Source organism: Silene latifolia, chromosome 11, assembly GCF_048544455.1.
Source record: "Silene latifolia isolate original U9 population chromosome 11, ASM4854445v1, whole genome shotgun sequence".
Lineage (NCBI taxonomy): Eukaryota > Viridiplantae > Streptophyta > Magnoliopsida > Caryophyllales > Caryophyllaceae > Silene > Silene latifolia.
In genome coordinates, this window is record NC_133536.1 from 161875056 (window position 1) to 161899630 (window position 24575).

Genomic DNA, 24575 nt, shown 5'->3' on the forward strand with positions numbered 1-24575 from the left:
CCAATTAAGATGACTAAACTGTGCTGAGATCGAAAGATAGGTATAGTTTAGACCGTTAGTCACTTTTCAGGACGAGAGTCAGTATTAGTGATATTAGGGATTTATAGCGAGATCGAAAGATGCTATTTGTTAAGAGTGGACCGAGAGGACCTCTTGTTTCCCGCCTCACTTGTGTTCGATTTAGACCTGTTTAGTATGCTGCCGCCGAAGCTAGAATAAACCGTCCATCCTAGTACCCCTCCTTTATCTGTTTAATCCGTCTTTTTAGTTTATTGTCTTTATTTATTCTTAGCATTTGACCAATCCAATCAAACCCCCCAACTTATTATTACCTTAGACTGAATTTAAACAACTAGGATTTACATCTGCCTCTCTGTGGTTCGACCCGACTGCCGCTAGCTATAGTTGTAGTTGGAAATTATAAATCTTATTTTTGACACCTCACGACGGGTATCAAATTTTGGCGCCGTTGCCGGGGAGGCAATAGTTCTAATTTTTAGTTGTTTTATTTTTAGTCTTTCTTAGTTTAAGGGACTTCTGTTCCTTAAACTTTTCTTATATTCTTTTTGTAGTTTCTTCTTATGCGCAGGTCACAGGGTGGTGAACTAGTACCATTCGATCCTGAGATAGAGAAATCTTTGCGCGAGTTGAGATGATCACAAAGGGTATTACCGACAGAGGAAGAGATGAGTACTCTGTCAAGCTATCACGAGAACGAGCTGTTCGAGGAAGACCCACATTCTTCACCCGTTTCCACCTCTTCAGCCGAGACAGTTACTTCTCCGAAATTCCGAGTCATGGGCGAGGAAGCGTGTATAGCTAGTCATTCTGAGCCGACAGCTGCAAACTTATATAAGGGGTTCGAATTACCAGGAGATGCCAGGAAGTTCGAACCAAAGCCTTCATACATTAATATGGTTGAGAGAAACCAGTTCGGGAGAGCTGCAAATGAAGATGTAGCTAAGCATATGGAGACTCCCACCAGCCGGCGTGACCCAAGACCATATCAAGGAGACCATGCTTATCTTCTCCCTTCGTGATGCTGCAAGGGAGTGGTATAGAGGTCTGGATCGAGCTGCTCATGGGATCACCGACTGGAATTCCTTGGCATTGGCATTCTACAAGAAGTACTTTTCTGCTTCAAAGATGATTGCTATTAGAGCTCAAATCACGAGTTTCAAACAAGGGCCGGATGAGAACTTCTACGAGGCATGGGTCCGATTTAAGAAGCTGGTACGAACCATACCGCACCATTGTTTCGAAAAATGGAGCTTGTGCAATCATTTCTATAATGGGCTGTATGACGATCAGAGGGTTATTTTGGATGCTGCAGTTAATGGCCGATTTGCTGAGAACTTGGGAGAGACCAAGGGGTGGAAGATCATCGACGATCTAGCCACCCACAAGGCTGAGTATGGGAATTCCAGAGGGAACCAAAGGAGAGCTGCTGAATCTTCCTCTGTTGCTGCACTTGAAGCCCTCACTGCGAGATTTGACAAATATGAATTAGGAGGAGCTTCAAAGGGGGGGTATTTACCAAGTAAATGCTGTGTCAGACGGTCCTTTCGTCTGTGAAAGGTGTGGAGCTGAGGGACACGTTTCGAAGAATTGTCCTAGTCCCTTTGAGTCTTGTGCTGCCTTTCAACATTATAGGCAGAAAAACACCTACTATGAACCTAATGTTCATCCCAACCTATGGTGGAGTAGCCATAATGTCCTAAATCCAACTCCACCTCCGCAGCAGCAACCCTATGTTCCCCCTCATCAAAAGCAACAACAATATCAAAAACCTCCTTATGTGCCGCAGCAGCAACAACAATCCCATAGTTCTGATTTTGATGAGTTTAAGAACTTGTTGATGAAGGAGTCTTAAGCAAGAGAGGCCGGGATGAAGCTACTAGAGAGCCAAATTGCTCAATTGGCTAGTAAGAGTACCTCTCGAGCTCCGGGACACTTACCGACTCAAACCGACCAAAAGGAGACCCTAAACGCCATCACGTTGAGGAGTGGGTCTACCCTGGAGGGGCCTGCCATAGTCGAGGACGCTGTTGAAAAGAATGAGGCAGATCCGAGTCAAAAGAAAGCTGTAACGAATAATTCAAAGAAAAAGGCGTCTACCAGGTATATCAGTCGATCGACTGATACACCCGGTCGATCGACCGATATGCGGGTTACTGGCGGCTTTCGAATCGCTGTGCACCTTGGTCGATCGACTGAGGAAAGTGGTCGATCGACCAAGATTACTGCTGATAGCGAGATTGTTCGTCCTCCGATGCCCGATAACTTAAGGGACCATTTGTTTCGGGGCACGACAACTCCGAATGTGTTAGGGCCAGACCCGAGTGCTGATGGGTCCGTCCCAATTCCGAAGTTCGATCCAATGACGGTTAATGGCTCACATTTGAGACGGTCTGAGGAGGATTCGAGCTTTAACAAGGAGAAAGCAGTGGACTTCCAGCCTAAGTCCACGGATGCCGGCATGCGCAACCTAGAGGAGAGGGCTAAGGTACTTCTTACAGCCCCATATCCGGAGAGACTAGTGCCAACAAAGGAACAGGTATCTTTCAGTAAGTTTGAAAAAGTTATTCGTAGCTTGAATGTGCAAATACCCTTCCTTGAGTTGGTCAATCAAGTGCCAGCATACACTAAATTCATGAAACAACTCCTGTCTAAGAAAAAGTCGCTTGAACATGTTCATACTGTCGCATTAACTAAAGAGTCATGCTCTTACTTGTCTCACACTGCACCACATAAGCTAGAGGACCCGGGTAGCTTTTCTGTTCCTTGCAATATAGGTACCTTCTCTATTGAGAAGGCATTATGTGACTTAGGAGCTAGTATAAGCGTCATGCCTTTGAGTCTAGCTAGGAAGCTCAAATTGACTAGGTTTGCGATATGAGATATGACAAGATGAGATGGTCGACCGATCTGCGGTCCAGCCGATAGGAGTCTTAGAGGACATCCCTGTCCAAATAGGGAAGTTCTTCTTCCCCGTCGACTTTGTTGTACTTGACATGCCTGAGGATGCTCATATACCCATTATTTTGGGTAGGCCATTTCTGCACACTGCTGGTGCAGTCATAGATGTCGGTCTAGGGACCTTGACTTTCAAAGTGGGAAAGCATTCTATTGTCTTTGCCCAACCTGCTAAGAAAAAGGACCCCATGTGGCCTGTGTCTTGTAATACGGTTTCTGAAAAGAAATCGTACTTTGTGCTTCCCGAATTGCCTGTCTCTATTACTACTTCTGTGTTAACCCCTCCGCCCTAGACTGGGAGCAAAAAGGAGGAAGAATATGTTGCTTTAGATGTTGCAGGAGCTGGTTTGGTGAAGGAAGTGCTGCAAGTTGCTCCAACTGTAAGGAAGCCGATCATTCAAAGAGGAGGTCTTGGTTGCCTGAGCTATGGAATTAATGAGGTAGTTGATGACGAGCCAGTCAAAGCCAGAAAGTCTGATTTGGATTCTGAAAAGCCCGAAGAGATCCTTGACAGGGGAGATGATGATAGTGTTGATCCGTTGAGCCATACGGACGTGGAAGCTAAGAAGGGTGCAGCTGCTCAAATAAGCACCGTTGTGGCTACCTCTAGTAGCCAGAAGCCGACGAAGTGGGCCATACCGTGGTCATTCTTGATCAACTATTAGTTGATCGAGCTCTTTATAAACTTCATTTTATTTGCTTTTGTTAGACACTTTTTATTGCTTTTGTGTGCGCGAAAACTTCGCATTTTATTTTGCTTGCTTAGGATTTCATACGTTTGAGACTTTATTCTGGGTTTTGCGCAATTTTGGGTGCGTATTATTGTGCACTTGCAGGTTTTTAGACCTCATTAGCTCAAGTTATTGAGCAAATACGAAGAAATAAGGAGTTCAGCAGTATTTTCAGTCGATCGCCTGGCTACATTGGTCGATCGACTGAGTTGCACTTTCCAGGAGCTGCTGTTCCTGCCACATTGGTCGATCGACTGCCATCCTTGGTCGATCGACCAAGGACGCTGTTGTACCTATTCACGACCTCTCCCCTGCTGTGTTTGGTCGATATGAGGACTTAAGGGAGTTTTCTACCCCACTTTTCTTTCCGACAAATTATTTATTTCTTCTATTTTCTCAATTGTGCACAATTTTCCCGCTTCAAAATTATCTTCTCGATTTTATGCGTGGTTTTGCTTGTCTTTCAGGTACCTTTTAGTAGCACTGCTAGCTACTGAAACCTCCTAGCTCACGCTGGTTTGGGGAGGTTTCCTTTGCTGCGCTTAAAGTCTTGTGAGTTCCTTACTTTCACTTCATGTTTTTTATTTTATTTCATTTTCCCGCAAATTCCCATTTCTCTTTTCTTCAGTACATGATTTTGCACAATGGGGACATTGAGCGATTTGGTTTGGGGAAGGGTTTTGCATCGCATATCATTTGCTTGCATTCACATTGTTCATTTAATTTTACATATATACGAAACGAAATACAAAAAAAAAAAATTCAAAAATTGAAAAATTTCAAAATTTCCATAAAATGCACGTTTATTTTAGCATATAGGTCGAGTCGGAACGGTAGTATTTCAAGGATGATATTGCATTTTGCACCTGTTTTGCCTAAGCCTTGCTAGATTGACATGTTATTAGTAAAATCATATATGCATAGTCTACGAGTTTTCGTTAATTTCCTTGCTGAACTTGAGACTTGACTTTGAAAATTGGCAAACGACATCATATTTCTGAGATTTAGAGCCTATAACCGGTGACATCTATGACCGGTTTATTTAGGAATGTGAGTAGTACTCCTTATGAGGCATGTCACATAAATGTGCATAAATATGAACTTAATCTGCTTAATACCTATGCGCATTCGGTCTGTGGTTAAGTTGACACATGTGGTAGAGGTTTCCCCTTATTCGTTTTGCCCATGAACTCCACACTGCCAAAAATATCATTTTTGTCCTAAATACTACATCCTACATTTAGCCTGTCCTTTGTCAAGCTAGTAGTCTGTGTTCTTGGGGTTGTTACTCATTTTTGGTGGCATATGCTCATGTTTGAGACGTTATTGGGAAGATGGAAATAAGGAAGGAAAGAAACAAAGTTGAAAAGAAATAGAAAAGAAAAAAAAAAGAGATGAAAATGATTCGAAGAGAAAAAAAAAAGTAGAGTTCTGTACTGTTTAAGCAGTCGATCGACTGCCCCTTTTGGTCGATCGACTGAGGTTCGAGAAAAAGAGAGAGAATCAATTCGCATAATTCAAGCCTTTATCTTTTGGCGATTTTTGCTCCCATGTTTTATTCATATTTTATGGAGAGTTAGTTGATTACTTTTATACCTGGAGACTGTGAGATTTGTGCTTGCTATAGCACCGTTCCATTTGTTTTTGAGCAAGAAATTGGATGTTGCCATATGGTTCCGTTTTGGTACTAGCTTGATCACTTGTACCTCCACTTTCCCATAAATGTTTTGCCTCTTCTTAATCATACCTCACATATCCACATTTATACCTCGGCATGTGTCATGGTCTTTTGTTTGTTGGAATGCGTATGTACGGTTGTAGAGATTGCTTTCATATTAGACTGCAAGCATGTTCTTATAGGTCGTAGTTAGGTGAGTGTCGTTACAAAATTACTTCTTTCTATCTTTACATATATTCACCTTGTGCTTATTTGAGTGATTTGAGCGACCCGTGAGAGTCCAATTTGATAAGTCTCTACAGTTGACGGTTCAGTAGTTTTAACGGCTCCATAACTCGTTTGCATGATTCATTTGCTAATTAATTGTTGGTTGTGCATTAAATTGGTTTAGGCTTTACATGTTGCATTTCGCTCTGAGATTGAACTCGTCCCATTAGGTCATTAGATCGAGTCTAGTTCTTGCTTGGGGACAAGCAAGGGTTTGGTTTGGGGAAGTTTGATGCGTGTCTTTTATATGATGTTCTACATCCCATTTTACACGCATTTCAGAGCTCATTCATGTAGTTTATGCTACATTTCTCCCTATTTCCGTCTACTTCCGTATTTTTGTACATTATTGCAGAAATGTGAAAAATCCAGCGGAAATCGAGCTAAATCTGTCCCCGAGTATCCTGCATTGCATGTGACGTGATGTATTCACCCGAGGAACGAACTTGGTGCGCAATTCAAGGCCCAAAAGACAAGTCCACGAGTTTATAGAAGTCAAGCAGCAGCTCAAGCAGTCGATCGACCACTGACATCAGTCGATCGACCAACCATCGGGTTCCAGAAGCTACTGTGCGTTGCTATTCAAACGATTGACCAGTCCTAGCAGTCAATCGACCAGTTTTCTATTCCAGACGAGAATTAAAAGACCGTGAATCTTGAAGCCCAAAGTTATGTTAGGTTTAGGAAATAAAGTTACGTTAGTTGCTATATAACGTAACCTAGAACATCAAGTTATACATCCAGTTTTTATCTAAGTTTGAGATCCGAATTTTCATCAAGTTTTAACATTAAGTTTTATTAGGGTTTGGAATATTGTTAGCATTGGAATTTTCGTTCTTGTTCTTAATCTTTCCTCTGCAATCTCGGTATTTTTCTGCCCTATTTCAGTCTACTCTTATTTCGTTATTAGCATAGAATTGCTAGTTAGATTCCCGAAACCGTCTTATTGTTGCATGTTAATTGTTTGTTCTACCGCTTTAATTATGAATTCAATACTTTTATGCCCTAGTATTATTGTTGTTATCACTTTCAGCATGAGTAGCTAAATAGTTTGTGCTACGATGTAGGGGAATTATGGCGTAGGCGGCGTAGTATTAAATTGGACTGAATTCGCGTGTCAGTCGAACGACTGATATACCTGGTCGATCGACTGACCTCGTGAGGTTACCCTTCGTTTTAATTGATTTTAATGTTGTATTTAACGAATCGAATGCATGCGACCAGTTAGATGCTTAATTTATGACTGACCCATTAGATCGAGAGATAGGGACAGTTGTTAGACCACCAATTAAGATGACTAAACTGTGCTGAGATCGAAAGATAGGTATAGTTTAGACCGTTAGTCACTTTTCAGGATGAGAGTCAGTATTAGTGATATTAGGGATTTATAGCGAGATCGAAAGATGCTATTTGTTAAGAGTGGACCGAGAGGACCTCTTGTTTCCCGCCTCACTTGTGTTCGATTTAGACCTGTTTAGTATGCTGCCGCCGAAGTTATAATAAACCGTCCATCCTAGTACCCCTCCTTTATCTGTTTAATCCGTCTTTTTAGTTTATTGTCTTTATTTATTCTTAGCATTTGACCAATCCAATCAAACCCCCAAACTTATTATTACCTTAGACTGAATTTAAACAACTAGGATTTACATCTGCCTCTCTGTGGTTCGACCCGACTGCCGCTAGCTATAGTTGTAGTTGGAAATTATAAATCTTATTTTTGACACCTCATGACGGGTATCACCCGTCTTTTGGGTTCGACCTCTACTTACTTGTTATGCTAGTTTGTTGAGATACAAATATTGTTTGGTGGTTTAATAACACATCACAGTCCCCAGAAGCTCCCTCTACCACTTTGCCTACTAGATACCATCAGCACCACTCCATCTACTACATATTGAGGTGTTTTTTTATAGGTGTGATCTCTACCCTTATTAACATTTTATGCTGGCCGTTTTTATCACCTATTAGAGTGTAGCTAATATCATTGTTTTTTTTGTTCTATAACTCATTATTCAGTCTTAGTGACAGTGTCAAAGTTGAAGCAATCGCAGGCATCATCTCAAATGATTTGGTAATTTTCTAGCCTCTTATTGTGGTTTCTTATTTGGTATACGTTTCTTCGCTTTGAGGTTAAATTTGTACCTCTCAAATGGCTAAAATTTCCCCATGAAACGTCATTGAGTTGGATGAAATTTGTAGACATATATAATAGGTATAAAATGTTGTCTTATAGGTAAAAATATATAAAACTACTCTTAACTCATCCTCGAAAAGTGTTTTTTTTTTCATTTCTCGATCATAATAACTACTACTAACAATATTTTCTTATATATATATATATATATATATATATATAGTCAAGATCCGATGAGAACTCCTAAATATTTGAGGATTGGGGATGTTAAGATCTAGACGGAGATAATTCATAAAGGTAGAAATTTGTATTATTGATGTTGTTGTTTTACATCGAGATGGTGAGGTATTTATAATACCTCCCAACTTAATGAAACCCTAACCTTAAAATGGCCAACCCTAATGGTAGTCGGGCCTATAGGCCCAATCTCCTAATACCCTCCCGCAATCGTAAAGGCAGTGTATTACGAACTTTACGATTGGAGAAATACAAAGAAAAATATTAAAAAATCGTCAATCTTCATATTCTTTAATCTTGAATTCGTGATCTTTCTTCAGAAGTCTTCACAAGGTAGGTCTGATAAAAGAGTATCAGACTCGCTAGAAAATTTCTTCGAACGAGAACGTTAATTTTTTCGGACTTGTCGAAAGTATGAGTTAATTTGCAGGAACCCTAATCAAACCTGAGAAATATCGATAAAACGGAAAATTATCCGTCAATTTCAAGATCTGTAGAACGTTAATTTTTTCGGACTCCAAATAAATTATGTACCACCTTAAACGAAGTAAAAGACGATTAATCAAATTTCAAAGGAAAAGAAAGAAATTTTTTTTCTTTGTTTTTGGATTTGTTGCAGCAACTCGTGGGATCATCGATGATAGGCAATCTTTTGGCTAGCAAAACAGTTGGCCTTGGAATCCTTTGAAAATCTATCCCTGCCGTAGACCATTTTGGGATGACAATTTTTTATTATTATTTAATTTGTGTTTTTGATTGAGTATCCTACCGATGGGTGTGTAGTTTTCCGGCCACCCACCGATAAGAATGCGGAAACGGTTTCTAGAGTCCTCAAGAAAGAGGCTCTGATACCATTAGAGATTTGTATTATTGATGTTGTTGTTTTACATCGATATGGTGAGGTATTTATAATACCTCCTAACTTAATGAAACCCTAACCTTAAAATGGCCAACCCTAATGATAGCCGGGCCTATAGGCCCAATCTCCTAATAGAGGATTTCTGAATACAATATCACAAGTTCTTCAATACAATTTCACGAAAAATCAGACTTTTGTAAAAAAAAAAAAAAAATTTTAAAAAAAAATAATATATTTTTTTACAGGTGTTTTTTGTGTGCTATTTTATTGAATAACATGTGATATTATATTGAAGAACCTATGATATTGTAACGAAATCCCCAATCCTCAAAAAGATAGTGTATCCTCACATGATCCTATATATATATATATATATATATATATATATATATATATATATATATATATATATATATATATATATATATATATATATATATATATATATATATATATATATATATATATATATATATATATAGGGCGGGGTCCAGTGCGAACTAAAGTACGCTGCGAACCGTACGAACTAGTATATAAAATTAAGGGATATTCTACATGGTACCCCTCAATTTTTCGACTTTCTACATGATACTCCTACATGTTTTAAAACATACATGGTACCCTTAATTGTTGTCATTATCACTAAGTGTACCCCTAAACTTTATTTTCCGTCAATTAAATTCAGTTTTAAGCGTTAACTGATGACTTGGACGGGTAACCAAGCTTGTTAGTTATTATCTCATGACATAAGGACTCTATTGATCCCTTGCCAAATTATCACGTCCAAAGATGGATATTGAGCCTAATAGAGTGCTTATGTCATGAGATGATAATTTACAAGCTTGGTTACGCGTCCAAATAATTACTTAACGCTTAAAACTTATTTTAATTGATGGAAAATAAAATTTAGGGGTAGACTTAGTGATAATGACAACAATTAGGGGTACCATGTATGTTTTAAAAAGTGTAGCGATATCATGTAGAAAGTCGAAAAATTGAGGGTACTATGTAGAATATCCCAAAAATTAAATTGGACATTTCCACGACCCTCACTGATTGTCCCCTCTTCAATAAAATGTTATTCTCCTCCTTCCTCTTATTCACTATTCACACAATGAACCAATCATTGGTTGGCGCAGTGGTAGCATGGGGCTGCGCTTGGTAGGGAGGTCTGCGGATCGATCCCCCACAACTGCGATTGGGAGGGGTTCAAATACCGTAATCCTTGGGCACGCCCCGAAATCCGGATTAGTCGGCCCAATGTGGTTCGGATTACCGGATGGTTTAGACAAAAAAAAAAACTATTCACACAATGATAAAATCGCACATGATGCCACTGCCGCAAGCAAGGTTGCCGGCGTACCTCCGTCGACCACCCAGTTCCGTCTTTCGCACCATCGGGGACGAACCTTGATGCCCCTATTTCCACCCAATTATTCTGATTACCTTTCTCTCTTTTTCCCCTCTTTTGCAGCTTACTTTTACTCCGGCAAACACCGTCGGCGAGGAATGATGTCGGTGCTTCATTAGGCCTTTTTCCCATCATTGTTGTCTGTTCCTACCTCCAAACGCCTTCCGCCTTTCAGTCTTCATGTAGATCTACAAAAAAAATGAATAGTTTCAAACAAATATCGGTAAAGGTGATTTTGTCGGAGATTTTTGATTTTTCGTTCGTTGTAGCCGGAATCGTCTGGGGTAGGGCATAAGCCTGATTTTTTCGGCAATGGCGGGAGTTTGTGGTGGCTTGTGGATGTTCGGCGAGGGTGAGACGGGTCAAGTGGCAGGTGGTGCGTCGTCTTTGTTGTCAGAGAAGTCGCAGGCGTGGGTATGGTCGTTCGGCCATGACAATGGTGGTGATATTTGGAGTTCTAAGGTAGTCCATCAGATAATCTAGTAAACTGAGTTAAGAAATAGTATTTATTTTGAAATACAAGAAGTATACGAGTATTTTAGCCCTTATTGGAGACGGGTTTTGGATGCTTCACAGTTGGACTATAGTGCCTTGTTAAAAATGATATATTTTATAGGATATAGGATGTATGAGTTTCAAATAAGGGGAAAACAACATGTCATTAATATAACATGGTAGTTTGTATCTATTAACTAGCAAATGATATGTGCTTCTAGAATGCTAATGATTTGTATCTATTAACTTAAGGAGCGTAACTAGATAGTTAATTTTTTGTATTTAATAATGTAAATGAGTGTATTTAGATAGCTAAAGGTATGTATCTAATAATTTAAAGGAGTGTATCTAGCAACTTAAAGGCATATATCTAGTAACTTACAAGAGTGTATCTAGTTAACTAAAGATACGTATCTAGTAACTTACAAGAGTGTATCTAGCTAACTAAAAATAAGTATCTAATAACTTAAGGGAGTGTATTTAGCAAGTTAAATATATATATCTAGTAACTTATAGGAGTGTATTTCACAAGTTAAAGGTATGTATCTAGCAAGTTAGGGTGAAACCTTTTCGAGGGGAATAGATCAAACACCAGAGATGGCTAACCTTATGTAGAACCGAAAACACGCTTATTTATCAAGGAGTATGATCTCCAATTGAATTAATCAGATTCAAAATTTAAGGCGGGACATATCTAAACAAACTCATCTAATAACAGTTCAAATAAATGTAATATAACCTAACTTAGATGGTTAGATATTAAAACCATACTAGGTGAATAGCTGATACTCACGACATGTTCCTTCAAATGTTGTCATCAGCACATCCGTCTCCATGGCTTCCATTATACAAAAAAGGGAAATAATTGATACGAACTTCACTTCCTAAATTTATTTAGATAAACCTAACCAACATATTTAATTTTAAAACTTAGTTATGTTTACTTATTTTTTATAAACCATGGTGGCAAAAACGACCCACCATATTATAAAAGTCACTCATTAGTTCAAACACATACTTGAACATTTGTTTTTAGTTATCCTCTCATGTTATGGTTAGATAAGTTCATAAATTAGTCTCATTAGATAAGTTCATAAGTTAGTCTCATACAATCCTGTCCCGCTCATTTGTTGTCCTATTCTATTTTGTGGTGTTGCGGTCAATTGTTATCCTTTCTATTTTATGATTGCATTTAATCCTTCAAAACCAATTTTGTCCACTTGTCATCTTATAATTGGGTCCCTTTCCTTTCCTTGGTTTTTATACCAAAACCAAATAATAACAATTGATCGGAACGAAGGACACGATAGTTTGGTTGGCGGAGAAGGGATAAACTACACACATACCTGAACTTGTGTCAATAAATGTAATGAATGTATGATAGACTACACACCAGGGGCGGAGCCAGAAAGTAAATGTATCAAGGGCTAAATTTAAATAATATATAAGTTAAAATTTTTAATAAGCACCAAAAAAAAAAATTCAAAATTTTAAATTCAAAAATCAGTTAAAAAATTTATACTAAGTCTCACTCGTTCGACTTGAAATTATGCGTATTGATTGGCACCTTTAGAGTAATCAAAATTACTTGGATAAAGAAAGGGAACTATATAACAGGTTTTGTGATTTGATTATAACTCACTTAGACATAAAATGGTTCTCCTCCCGTATCAATTATTAGACAAATAAATGATTGGGATTAAAGGAGATTAAAATGGGTTAAAAACTAAATTACTTGGTTACGCGAAGTAAATAGTTGTTCAGAATATATAATATGAAATACCAAGAAAATTATAACACATAGAAGCCTCATGGATGGAGTACGAAAAAAAAATAAAGCATGAGAAATACCAAGAAAATTATAAAAAGATTGTATTTAGATAGAAGGGGAGACGGAATGGGAAAAAACAAAGAAAGCAAAACAATATTACGGAAAAAAAAAGAAACATAATTAATTTTATTCTCAAACATTATTGTTTACTTAAAAAGAAAGTACAAATATGGGTGTGTAATAGGCCTCGAATTCCCGTCTCTTCTGTGGGAATTTCATCCACAAAGCTACCAATGTCCATATGATTTATCTATATCACTGTATTCTATATATTTTATTTTCTGAAACTATCTTGGGCTGCAGCCTGAGTAGCCTAGGCCCAGTTCCGCCCGTGCTACACATACTTGAACTTGTGTCAATCCATGATGAAAATTCAACTAATGTTTTCGATTGAGTACACAATAAAGACGCGCACATGCTTAATATTTTTTTTGAATGACACATAATGAAAATATAGACAAATTTAGTTAGATGAGTGAGATTACTAATCATGTTTAGTGCTCTACGCTAGTGTCGGAGTTGATGACTTCAAAGCTCCTTGAAGCGGGAAAATTGATGGCAGTGTCAAGCTCTTATTTACGACGAGGCTGAATTGTATCAATCTACGACGAGGCTGAATTGTATCGAATCTAACAAAGTAGGGGGCAAATGATGTATACTACTCGTACTACATTTAAAATGAATGTGTTTGGGCTAATATCCGTACTATAACCTAATAGGGGATGAGCCCACTTAACTCTGTTTAAGAGAATTGGGCCGTGGAAGTAAGTTAATCACCGGCAGCCCAAAGGCAGGTGGCATCCGTCTGAGGAGTTGGGCAAGGAAGAATGCAGCAAAGGGAAGGCCTGATGATAAAGCAAGTCCACGTTTTTGGAAAGCCTTCAGGGAGATCTTAAGGACAATTCAGGGAGAATGGAGGGAGACGACCCGTTATGGAAAGAATTGCAGTAGAAGTAATATTCCTTACCATAAACGAGGTAGAGCATATCTAAGGTTCTTACCCTATAAATAGCCAAGGATGCAAACAAGAAGGACATTCGAGATCCAACACATACACGCAACATATTGTGCTAGCTAGACTTATATATGTCTCCATTGCACTCGTTCTCTCATTAACAAGCTAGTGCAATACTTGGAAGGGTACCGTCCCTTCCTGCGGTCGTTTCCCACATTGGCTTTTCCGCGTCACCAAATCTCGCGTGTCAATCTTTATTTATATACTTAATTCTTCTATTTAGCATTAAACACAATCATACAATCGATACGCAACATGTAAGACCACATTGACCTCGCACAACCTAAAACTCGGTAAAAATTACCAAAACAGTTTGGCGCCCACCGTGGGGAAATGTGGTCGTCAATCGTTGATTAACCCGGACGCATAATGGACAAACAAGAATCAGCAGCCGTGTCAGGGAGCGGTCAGCCGTCGATACCACCCAATCCAGTTCGAAACTCAGTATCAGCGGCACAAACTCAGGTCCCTGGACTCACCCCAAGAACCACATCCGTGACAAAAGTCACTCTACCTCCCAAAACTCCTGCTGTAGCGGCCCAACCTAGATCAGAAAAAGGCACAACAAGTTAAGGCCTTACTCCACCACCCAGTCCAACGCAAATCCTGCTTAGTGGTATGGAGAACCTTCAAAAGGTCGTGGAAGATATGCGAGAAAACTAGAGAAAGACAGAAGCTGAAGCAAAGAGAAGGGATATGGAACTCTGGGTGCATATAGACTTTCTGAAGCAGCAATCCAGCACACCAGCCAGCCTAGGGAATGAAGATTGGGCCCCAATAGTAGATCTTACCCAAGGGGCATTAGGCAGCAGGAGTCAGCTTTGACAGATACCAGTTGAGCTGGTAACAAGACTAGACCTGACAACAGTATCAGCAGAAGAAAGGATAACCCCACAAGGGTTAGGATATCTCACAACAGATAGCTGGCAGCCAGCCAGCCGCGTGGAAGCACCACCAGGTAACCTCTCAGTCGATAATTTCGTGGTAACTAACCAGACACCTGGTGCAGGATCCGCAGGTGACCTAGCATTAAGCAACATATGTTACTTCAACACCATTAGCTGCCACGCCGCGTCAGAACCTTCAAGAGTTCGGGCCAGGGAGCAACACACCAAGTCAGCAGGTAGCAGACAGACGGACCCCGGACTCAGGAAGCTTGACCAACCAACAGTACCTGGAGCTAAGGGAGATGCTGAGTAGGGTCCCAGGATTACCACCTCCACTTGAGAAGACAGCGCCCGATAGTTATGCTGACTCACCATTCGTGGATGCCATATCCATCGTTGCCATGCCAAAGGGATTCACAAATCCAAACATGCCTCTCTTTGATGGCACTACAGATCCCTTTGACCACATGAGCCAGTACAAGCAGAAAATGATGACAGTAACGGCTGTAGGACAAGTAAAAGAGGCCTATATATGTAAGGGGTTTAGATCCACACTGTCAGGGCCAGCACTCCGATGGTTCGTGAGCTTGCCTAACAGGTCAATATCCACGTTTGCCGACCTGGTAAACGCATTCACCCAGCAATTTGCAAGCAGCCGGAAACCACATAAGCATGCAGGAGACTTGTACAGAATTTTTCAGGGCGCTGGAGAGGCCATTGGAGAGTACAACACCAGATTCAACAATGAAAAGGTGACAGTACGGGAATGTGACGTGTCGACAGCAGTGGAAGCTTTCAGAAGGGGCCTCCACCATGAATCTGACCTGTACAAGCAGCTAACTATGCACCCTTGCCATAGTTTTGAAGCAGTGCAAGAAAAAGCACCGGCTGCGATCAGATTAAAAGAAGACATCCTAGCCAGAGCCACCATACCAAGTACACCACGCATATCTAGCACATCGGCCATGAAAAAGTCAAGTAGGAAGCAATCCACCAGTAAGAAGGATGAGAGGTACATGCCATATGGTAGGGGAGTCAACAGAGTAGACAACAGAGAAGAAAATCAGCAGCTCCCTACACTGGCAGAGTATGGTTTCACAACTGGCGTCGGAGGAATCCTAAAAGCACTCAGAGAGATGGGAGACAGGGTAAGACAACCCAGGTCACCAGTAGAGAAGCAGGCATGACGAAAGGATAGCAAGAAGAAGTGCGAGTTCCATCGTGACATCGGACATAACACAGAGGATTGCTACACACTCCGCAGGGAGATCAGACGCCTATATGAGCAGAGAGACCTGAGCCACCTATTACCACGTGGGGGCAAGCAGCAGGATAAGGTAGGCTCCACAAAACCTGCAACTCCACCTAAATGCACCAAGATAATAAACGTGATAACAGGCGGCTCAGATATAGATGGATTTAACATATTCAGCAGCCAAAAGGCGCGCTACTGAAACTAAGGGAGACAGACCAGAAACTTCTTACAGAATTTCTCATAGTGATCTACATGCGGTTGCTTTTGATGAAGAAGATATACGTGATGAGGAAGAGCATTACGACGCACTCATTATAACTCTGTCAATGGCCAATTGCACAGTCAGAAAGGTCCTGGTGGACACTGGTAGCTTGGTCAATTTGATCATGATAAAAAATATAGAAAACATGGGGTTCAGCGAGAAGGATTTACAGAAGAAGACATCCCGCTAGTAGGGTTCAGTGGAGAGACAACCAACTCATTGGGCGAGATAGTGATCCCAACCTATGTGGGAGGAGTCAACAAACAGGTCAGGTACTTAGTCATAGATGGACCCTCTACCTACAACGTCATTCTTGGATGACCATGGTTGCACCTGATGAAGGCAGTTCCCTCAACATACCATCAATGCATAAAGTTCCACACGCCATGGGGAGTAGAAACAATACGAGGAGACCAGGAGGAACCTAGAGGTTGCTACAAGAAAGCACTAAAGTGCACTGCCAGCCCCCCAACATAGAAATTACAGAAGAAGCACGACCAGGACGAATACATTGAGCCTCCGGCTAAGGAGCTAGATCAGATCAACCTGGACGCGATGCACCCGGAGAGGACCATGTTAGTTGAAGCTGGATGCACAGGAAGCCTAAGGCAGCACCTAATCAAATTCTTGCAGGCTAACATAGATTGTTTCACATGGTCGCATGACGACATGATAGGGATAGATCCGTCCATCATAACACATAAACTCAACGTGGACCCAAAGTGCAAGCCCATCAAGCAGAAACGGAGAAAATTCGCAGCTCAGAGAAATAAGGTGATCAACCAGGAGGTAGACAGCCTGTTGGCAGCAAACAAGATACGGTGAAATATCCAGAGTGGCTGTCAAACGTAGCAGTGGTACCTAAGAAGAACGGAAAATGGAGAGTGTGCGTGGATTTCACTGACCTCAACAAGGCATGTCCCAAGGATCCTTTCCCGTTACCGCACATTGACGCAATGGTGGACACAACAGCTGGACATGAAATGTTGACATGCCTAGACGCTTGGAGTGGTTACAATCAAATCAAGATGGATCCTGCAGATCAAGAAAAGACAGCATTCATGTCTGAGAGAGGAATATATTATTACAATGTCATGCCATTCGACCTGAAAAACGCAGGGTCCACATATCAAAGGCTGGTCAACCGTATGTTCAAAGAACAGATAGGAAGAACCTTGGAAGTATACATTTATGACATGGTGGTAAAATCAGAGAAAGCTACGGATCACATGCAGCATCTGGCAGACACATTTAGCACCCTCAGAGAATACATAATACAAAATGAAGCTAAACCCGTCGAAGTGCACCTTTGGGGTTTCCTCCGGCAAATTCTTAGGCTACATTGTTACTCAAAGAGAGATAAAAGCCATCATCGAGCAGATTAAAGCCGTATTACAGCTGGAGTCGCCAGAAAAACCAAAGGATGTACAAAGGCTAGCAGGCAAGGTAACAGCTTTGAGCAGGTTCATCTCAAGATCCTCAGACAAGTGCAGACTATTATACGACATATTAAGAAAGAGCCAGAATTTTGAGTGGACTGCAGAACACGAGAAGGCATTCAGGGAGCTGAAGCACTACCTCAGCACCCCACCACCACTATCAAAACCGGAGCAAGGAGAACCATTGTATCTATATCTCACTACAAATAAGACTGATAAATCCGTCGCAAATAACGAAATCCCGTCGCAAATTTAGCATTTGCGACAGATTTGCGACGGAAACAGCCTGTCGCTGATTTTCGTCGTAAAATTTTGTTCTGCGACGGAAATACCGTCACAAATTAAAATTTGCGACGGGTTAAAGCATCGCAAATTCCCGTCGTAAAAACCGACATTGCAACGGAACATCCGTCGCAAATCACTGTTCATTCAGGCCACGTAGACACAAAAGTCAATACGAAAGTTAAATTATGCGACGAAAAATCCGTCGCAAGCCACTATTCATTATGGCCACATGGACACAAAAGTCAAATGAAAGTCAAAATCTGCGACGGATTTTTCGTCGCAAGACACTGTTCATTTAGGCCACGTGGACACAAAGGTCAACGTGAAAGTCAAATTCTGCAACGGAAAATCCGTCGCAGCAAATAATTTTCCAGGAGGTTTATAGCGTTTCCATCTCCCCCAATTGCTTATAAAGCAATAACATACGGTTTCCTGCAAACATACAGAAAATTCCAGCATTTGACAAATTCACAACTCGTTCAAGACGAGATTTCCAAACAACGTTTCGCATTAACTTAAAATAAAAGGTTTACATAAGTTTAGTACACAACAAACTTAAACTAAACAAGTGTTCAACAAAGAAAGCTAAATAAGTCCATAAACCAACTAATAACTACTAATCAATACACGGGAGTAGAAGTAGGTCTAGCATTATCGCCACCGTCATCATCAAAGTCATTTCTAGCTTCAGATACACCTCCGGGGTTACAATTTTGAGTAGCAAAATTTTGTTGACTCAAGAACTCCTCTATTGCCGCAATCCTTTGAGATTGTTCGGCCTCGACTTGCTTAAGTCGGGCATTCTCTTTTGCGACTATACAAACAAAACCCGGAGTATGAGGAGTAAAAGTGATGTTACCAGTCGAACGGCGGTGGTGCTCCCAAATTTGTGGTGCTGCATTTCCCGTGCCAAGTACTCTACCTTTCTTATCAAATCCTCCATGTTCTTCAATATAAATCTCATTGTCATCGATCTTCTCGACCCCTTGACTCTGGAGCTGAGTTTTCTTTGAGATGATCTTACCCTATATCATTAAAAAACGAAAGATTAGATACCATCTACTAAATAATCATGATTGAAAAAATGAGTTAAAAATTAAATAATTATAGTAACTTACGAAGAGTTGACTGCCTTTTTTGGAAAACCATCCTTTTGTGCTATGCTTCCTTGTCTTCTCCAACAACTGCAAAGCGGACGGAATTTCTCCTTTCCCATCTTTATCAACCTACAATTTTGATACTTGTTAAATATAATTACTAACTTTAAATAAAGTTAAAGAAAAAAAAGGTAATAAATTAAAAAAGCAAGTGAAAAAATTACCATTGAGTCCATATATTGCAATGTGTTTTTTCAACCCATTAGGTGAGTACCCAACGCCTTCCCCTTCTCGCCACATCCCGACCTACGGTTAGCCGAATACTTTTCCGATTTGTCCGTAAAGGTAGGTTCATCAAGTGGTCTATTCTTCAATTTGCGGTGCAACTCAACACTAATCCAATCCGGCTTTTCATGCTCTTCCTTATGATAAGATCGATAAATCATTTGCCATAAACGGGTCTTCATGGCCTCTTCCCAAGCCTTCTTTACCCTTGCCTTGTCGCGGGGATCGTAACTAACACGCCACTGTTCAATAAACAATAAAGTTAGAAAATAAACTTCATTATAAATAAATATAAAATAAATGAATAAAATACCTAATATTAAATTAAATGACAATTGCTAATACCTCAAACCAATTCCACCAATCCTTCTTTATAGTAGATGACGCCAATTTCCAATTAGGAGCATGTTCTTTGTAGTTGCATCCAATAGTGTTCGATATCAAGTTCACAACGGATGGATCACTGAACCTGAAAAAAATGACAATAATATATATATATATATATATATATATATATATATATATATATATATATATATATATATATATATATATATATATATATATATATAAAAATCGTTATAAAAATAATTAATTACGAAAAAATAACATACTTACCAAACGCCATCTTGCTCAAGAGAATCGAGAGGAATTTTCTCAATTGCCACATTTTGTTGTTCTTGTTGATGACGTGCTGGTATTTCTTCATTCTCGTTTTCCCATCCTCGGTTTCCTACATTACTATTACTACCTAGTCTTTGTCCCCTCCTCGCCATAGAAACCAACTAAATTCTTCAACATTGTTAGAAATCAAATAGTAGCAACAAAATAAAAAATCAAATAATAGCAACAAAGTAAAAAATTGGCAAAGTAAGAAATCAAATAATCATATAATATCAACAAAGTAAGAAATTAAATAGTACTCCCTCCTCTCGGTTAAGTAATCAAATAGTAGCAACAAAGTAAAAAAATAAGATTGAATAAAAAGTAAGATTGAATGAAAACAAACTAGATTTGATTAAATTAAGCCATACGACATCTACAACTAATAGTACCAACAAAGTAAAAAGATTGAATGAAAAGGTACAAAACATCTACAACTAATATAAATCCTAGTCATCATCATCATCATCATCATCATCATCATCATCATCATCATCATCATCATCACTTAAATTAGTGTTTTCGTTGCCTTTAAAAAGCGAATCTAAAAAATCCTCATCATCATCTTCTTCTAAATACTTCTTCAAAGCCTCCTCCCCTAACTCTTCCTCATCTTCCTCTTCTTGCATATCATCATTCTGCACTTGCATTTCATCTCCTTACGTTTCTGTGGGTTAATATCCGTATACTACCCTTTAATTGTAGGATTATAACGCAAAATTTATATGTAGTTTATGGTCATAAAACGAAAACAACAAGGAAACGACAAAGATATAGAAATAACCTTCGGTCCTAGTGCAAAAGGCAATGAGAGATCAAGTTAGATCTCCTCCTAATCGTTGCACCCAAGATGTCCGAGTAATGCCCTTGTGCTAGAGAGAATCCCCTAATTGCCTTGCAATATCGAGGGGATTGTTTTGTGAGTTTTGTGTTGGATGAGAGATCCGGGATTCAGGAGGCACAATTCCCAAAACCCTAATTATTTTAGCAAAATGAATTAGGTTAGACAAGAGGAGGAAACTCTCCTTTTGTCTATGCATGTCTCGGCCAAACCGAGTGAGAGGAGCCCTCATGGGCTTTTCATTTTCTCTTCACTTAAACTCGTGGTCCGGTCCATAGCTCGCTAAGTGTATACGACGCGGTTTCATTATAAATCATTATCGGTTATCGGAAATTAAGGCATCAACTAATAATACGGGTCGATTTGAATTCTTAATACATGTCCGACAAAACAAAAATTGTATAATTATATTCAATACACATTTAATTAAATATAAAACGCTTATATTTAAATTTACGAATTAATCGTTAATTCGCTTTAGCCCATGATATTTAATCCGTATTAAATATAACATCTCAACATCACATTTTGACTAATTATTAGTCAAATAACTCAGACTAACTGGTTAGTCAAATTTGGCATCTACATGACTGTATTTTCATACCGTCACATCACTCAAGACGTATCCTATAGGTGTGACTTTTAGGGACCAGTTGATCACCGCCATCTGTATGACAATAATGTCAAACTTATCTAGCAAGCCAACCGTTATTGATAAACGTGGATCAACTGATTATGATACAAAGTATACCCTTTGATCCTTTTAGAGATTTATAAGTCCTTGCACTATCTGTTAAGGACACCAACCCCAACAAGCTCCCACTTGTCCGTACAAGTGTATGTGCAATGACGTTATCCGCACTAACTGGAGGACACAAGCTCCAACAAACTCCCACTTGTCCGTACAAGTGTATGTGCGATAACCGATTCTCATATTCATTTAAAATTTCTCCCACTCAATGTAAAACAATTTGCAGATCTGGATCCACAAAGGTCGTATTTTACAATCGATCTGGATCTAGAGTGGTTTCCCCGACTAGAGAGTAACTTAACTGATAAAACGAATCCGTATCCGAGCATGGCCATGCATTTCGATTCTGACTCCTCGAGTGGCCCCCGAGAAATATCGAGTACCCGATAAAGGCTGAATATTTCCTTCAACTCGAACTCCTTCCGATCTAAGCACAGCATGAAATGACCCAGAAAAAATCTACTTGGCCCCCTGTTACGGATGACCGTGAGAAAGAAACCAAAGTCACCCAAGATCTGCCTTAGTCTCAAGAGACAGTCGATAGTCAAAAGATTCGACCCTTAGGATCACCATGGAAGTCCTATCCACGACCGGGCACCGAATGTTAGAAAACATTTAGGACTCCACGTCGATGTCACAATTGTGTCCTACGAAATATCCGTATAAATCGCCTCTGTGATTGGTCAGTCAACCTGTTGACTTATGGCTCGTTGAACCCACCATCAACCAACGTCACAAAATAATTGCCAGAGTTATCAGCTCATGTGGGCAATTAAGGACTGAAAAATATAATGTTCGTTCAGTTCACTTTGTGGTGTTCAAAATTTGTCGTACAAATCCACATGAAAAACAATATATATATAAAAATATCAAAACGATGATGTTGTATAGAGTACAAAAGCGAATGAATCTAATCCATAAAAGAGTACTACAACTTAGGAACACGTTTAATTCCCATGGAATTAACGTGCCCTTCATGCTTATCTTGTCGTAATGCTTTAGTGAGAGGATCTCGCTATGTTATCATCTCAGCAATCTTTTCTATCACTACCGCCTTTTGCTCCACGTAATCTCGGATTAGATGAGCTTTCCGTTGTACATGTCTAGACTTGTTTCTAGACTTTGGCTCCTTAGCTTGGAAGATGGCACCACTATTGTCGCAATAGATGGTGATCGGGTCATTCGAACTAGGCACTACAGAGAGCCCATGTAAGAATTGACGCATCCATATCGCTTCCTTTGTTGCTTCGACGCGGCATAGTACTCGGACTCGATCGTAGAATCTGCTTTGTGATTTGTTTCGAACTCTTCCACTGATCATAGCGCCATTAAGAGTAAAAACGAATCCGGATCGAGATTTCGAGTCGTCTCGATCCGTTTGGAAGCTAGCATCTGCGTAACCAGTTTCGCATAGCTTTTGAGAGCCTCCATAAGTCAATGCCCAATCTTTAGTCCTCCGGAGGTACTTAAGAATGTTCTTGACAGCCAACCAATGTGGTTCACCTGGTTGCTGTTGGAATCGACTTGTCATACTCAATGCATATGCCACGTCCGGACGTGTGCATATCATGGCATACATGATTGATCCTATAGCCGAAGCATAAGGAATCCGTGCCATGCGCTCTTTCTCTTCCGGTGTCTCTGGTGCCGAGACTTGCTCAAATGCACCCCCTGGAGCCATAGGAAGGAACCCCTTCTTGGAGTTAGTCATGCTTTGAATCTCTCTAGGACTTTGTCTATGTAAGACTCTGATCGAGAGATAACATCCGTCGTGATCTATCTCGATAGATACGGATGCCTAGAATTCTCTCGTGCCTCTCCCGGATCTTTCATCCGGAAATGGTTTTTCAACCATACTTTCACCGAAGTTAAGAGAGGTATGTCATTCCCAATCGGGAGTATGTCGTCAACATACAATATTAGAAAGACAATCTTGCTCCCACTCGACTTGATATATAGAAATGGTTCCTCGACAGATCGAGTAAATCCATTTTCTTTTATCACTTGGTCGAAGCGATGATTCCAACTCCTTGATGCTTGCTTAAGTCCATAAATGGAACGCTTAAGCTTGCACACTTTCTTAGGATGTATTGGATCGATGAAACCTTCAGGTTGTACCATGTACAACTCTTCCTCCAAAAAGCCGTTTAAGAAGGCGGTTTTTACGTCCATTTGCCAAATTTCATAGTCATGAAAAGCGGCAATCGCTAAGATAATCCGAATGGAACGCAGCATGACTACGGGTGCAAAAATCTCATCGTAGTGCAAACCTGGCACTTGGGTGAAACCTTTAGCAACTAGTCGTGCTTTGTAGATATCTTGTTGACCTTCCACAGAATGCTTTATCTTGTAAAGCCATTTGCATTGAAGGGGACGAACCTTAGCAGGTAAGTCAACAAGATCCCACACGTTGTTCTCATACATGGAGTCCATCTCGGATTGCATGGCCTCAAGCCATAGCTTTGAGTCAGAACTGGTCATGGCACCTTTATAGGTTGCGGGTCCACTACTCGTTAAGAGTAGAACGTCATCTATGTCATGTTCCTCGACCATACCAATGTATCTGTCCGGAGGAATAGAGACTCTGCCCGACCTCCTAGGTTCCTCAGGAATGTTAACCGCAGGCGGGATTGAAGGAATAGGTTCCTCCAATAGTTGCTCGGTATTTGGTTCTGGAATCTCCGACAGGTCGAAGGTTCTATCACTCTTTGCATTCTCGAGAAATTCCTTCTCTAAGAATGTCGCACTAGCCGCAACAAAAACACGTTGTTCGGTTGGCAAATAGAAGTAATGACCACGTGATCCTTTAGGATAACCTATAAAGTATGTCTTGACCGATCGCGGGCCGAGCTTATCTTCAGGTCTCCACTTGACATAAGCCTCGCAGCCCCAAACCCGTATAAAGGACAAGTTAGGGACCGTTCCCTTCCATAGTTCATATGGAGTCTTGTCAACACTTTAGACGGACTTGATTAAGTATTAGAGCAAATGACAAAGAGCATAACCCCATAATGAATCATGTAAAACCGTGTGACTCATCATGGATCGAACCATATCAAGTAGTGTTCGATTTCTCCGTTCGGACACACCATTCAAATGAGGTGTTCCGGTGGAGTTAACGTAGGGCGATCCCACGTCTTTAAGGTGTTGATCAAACTCGTGAGAAAGATACTCGC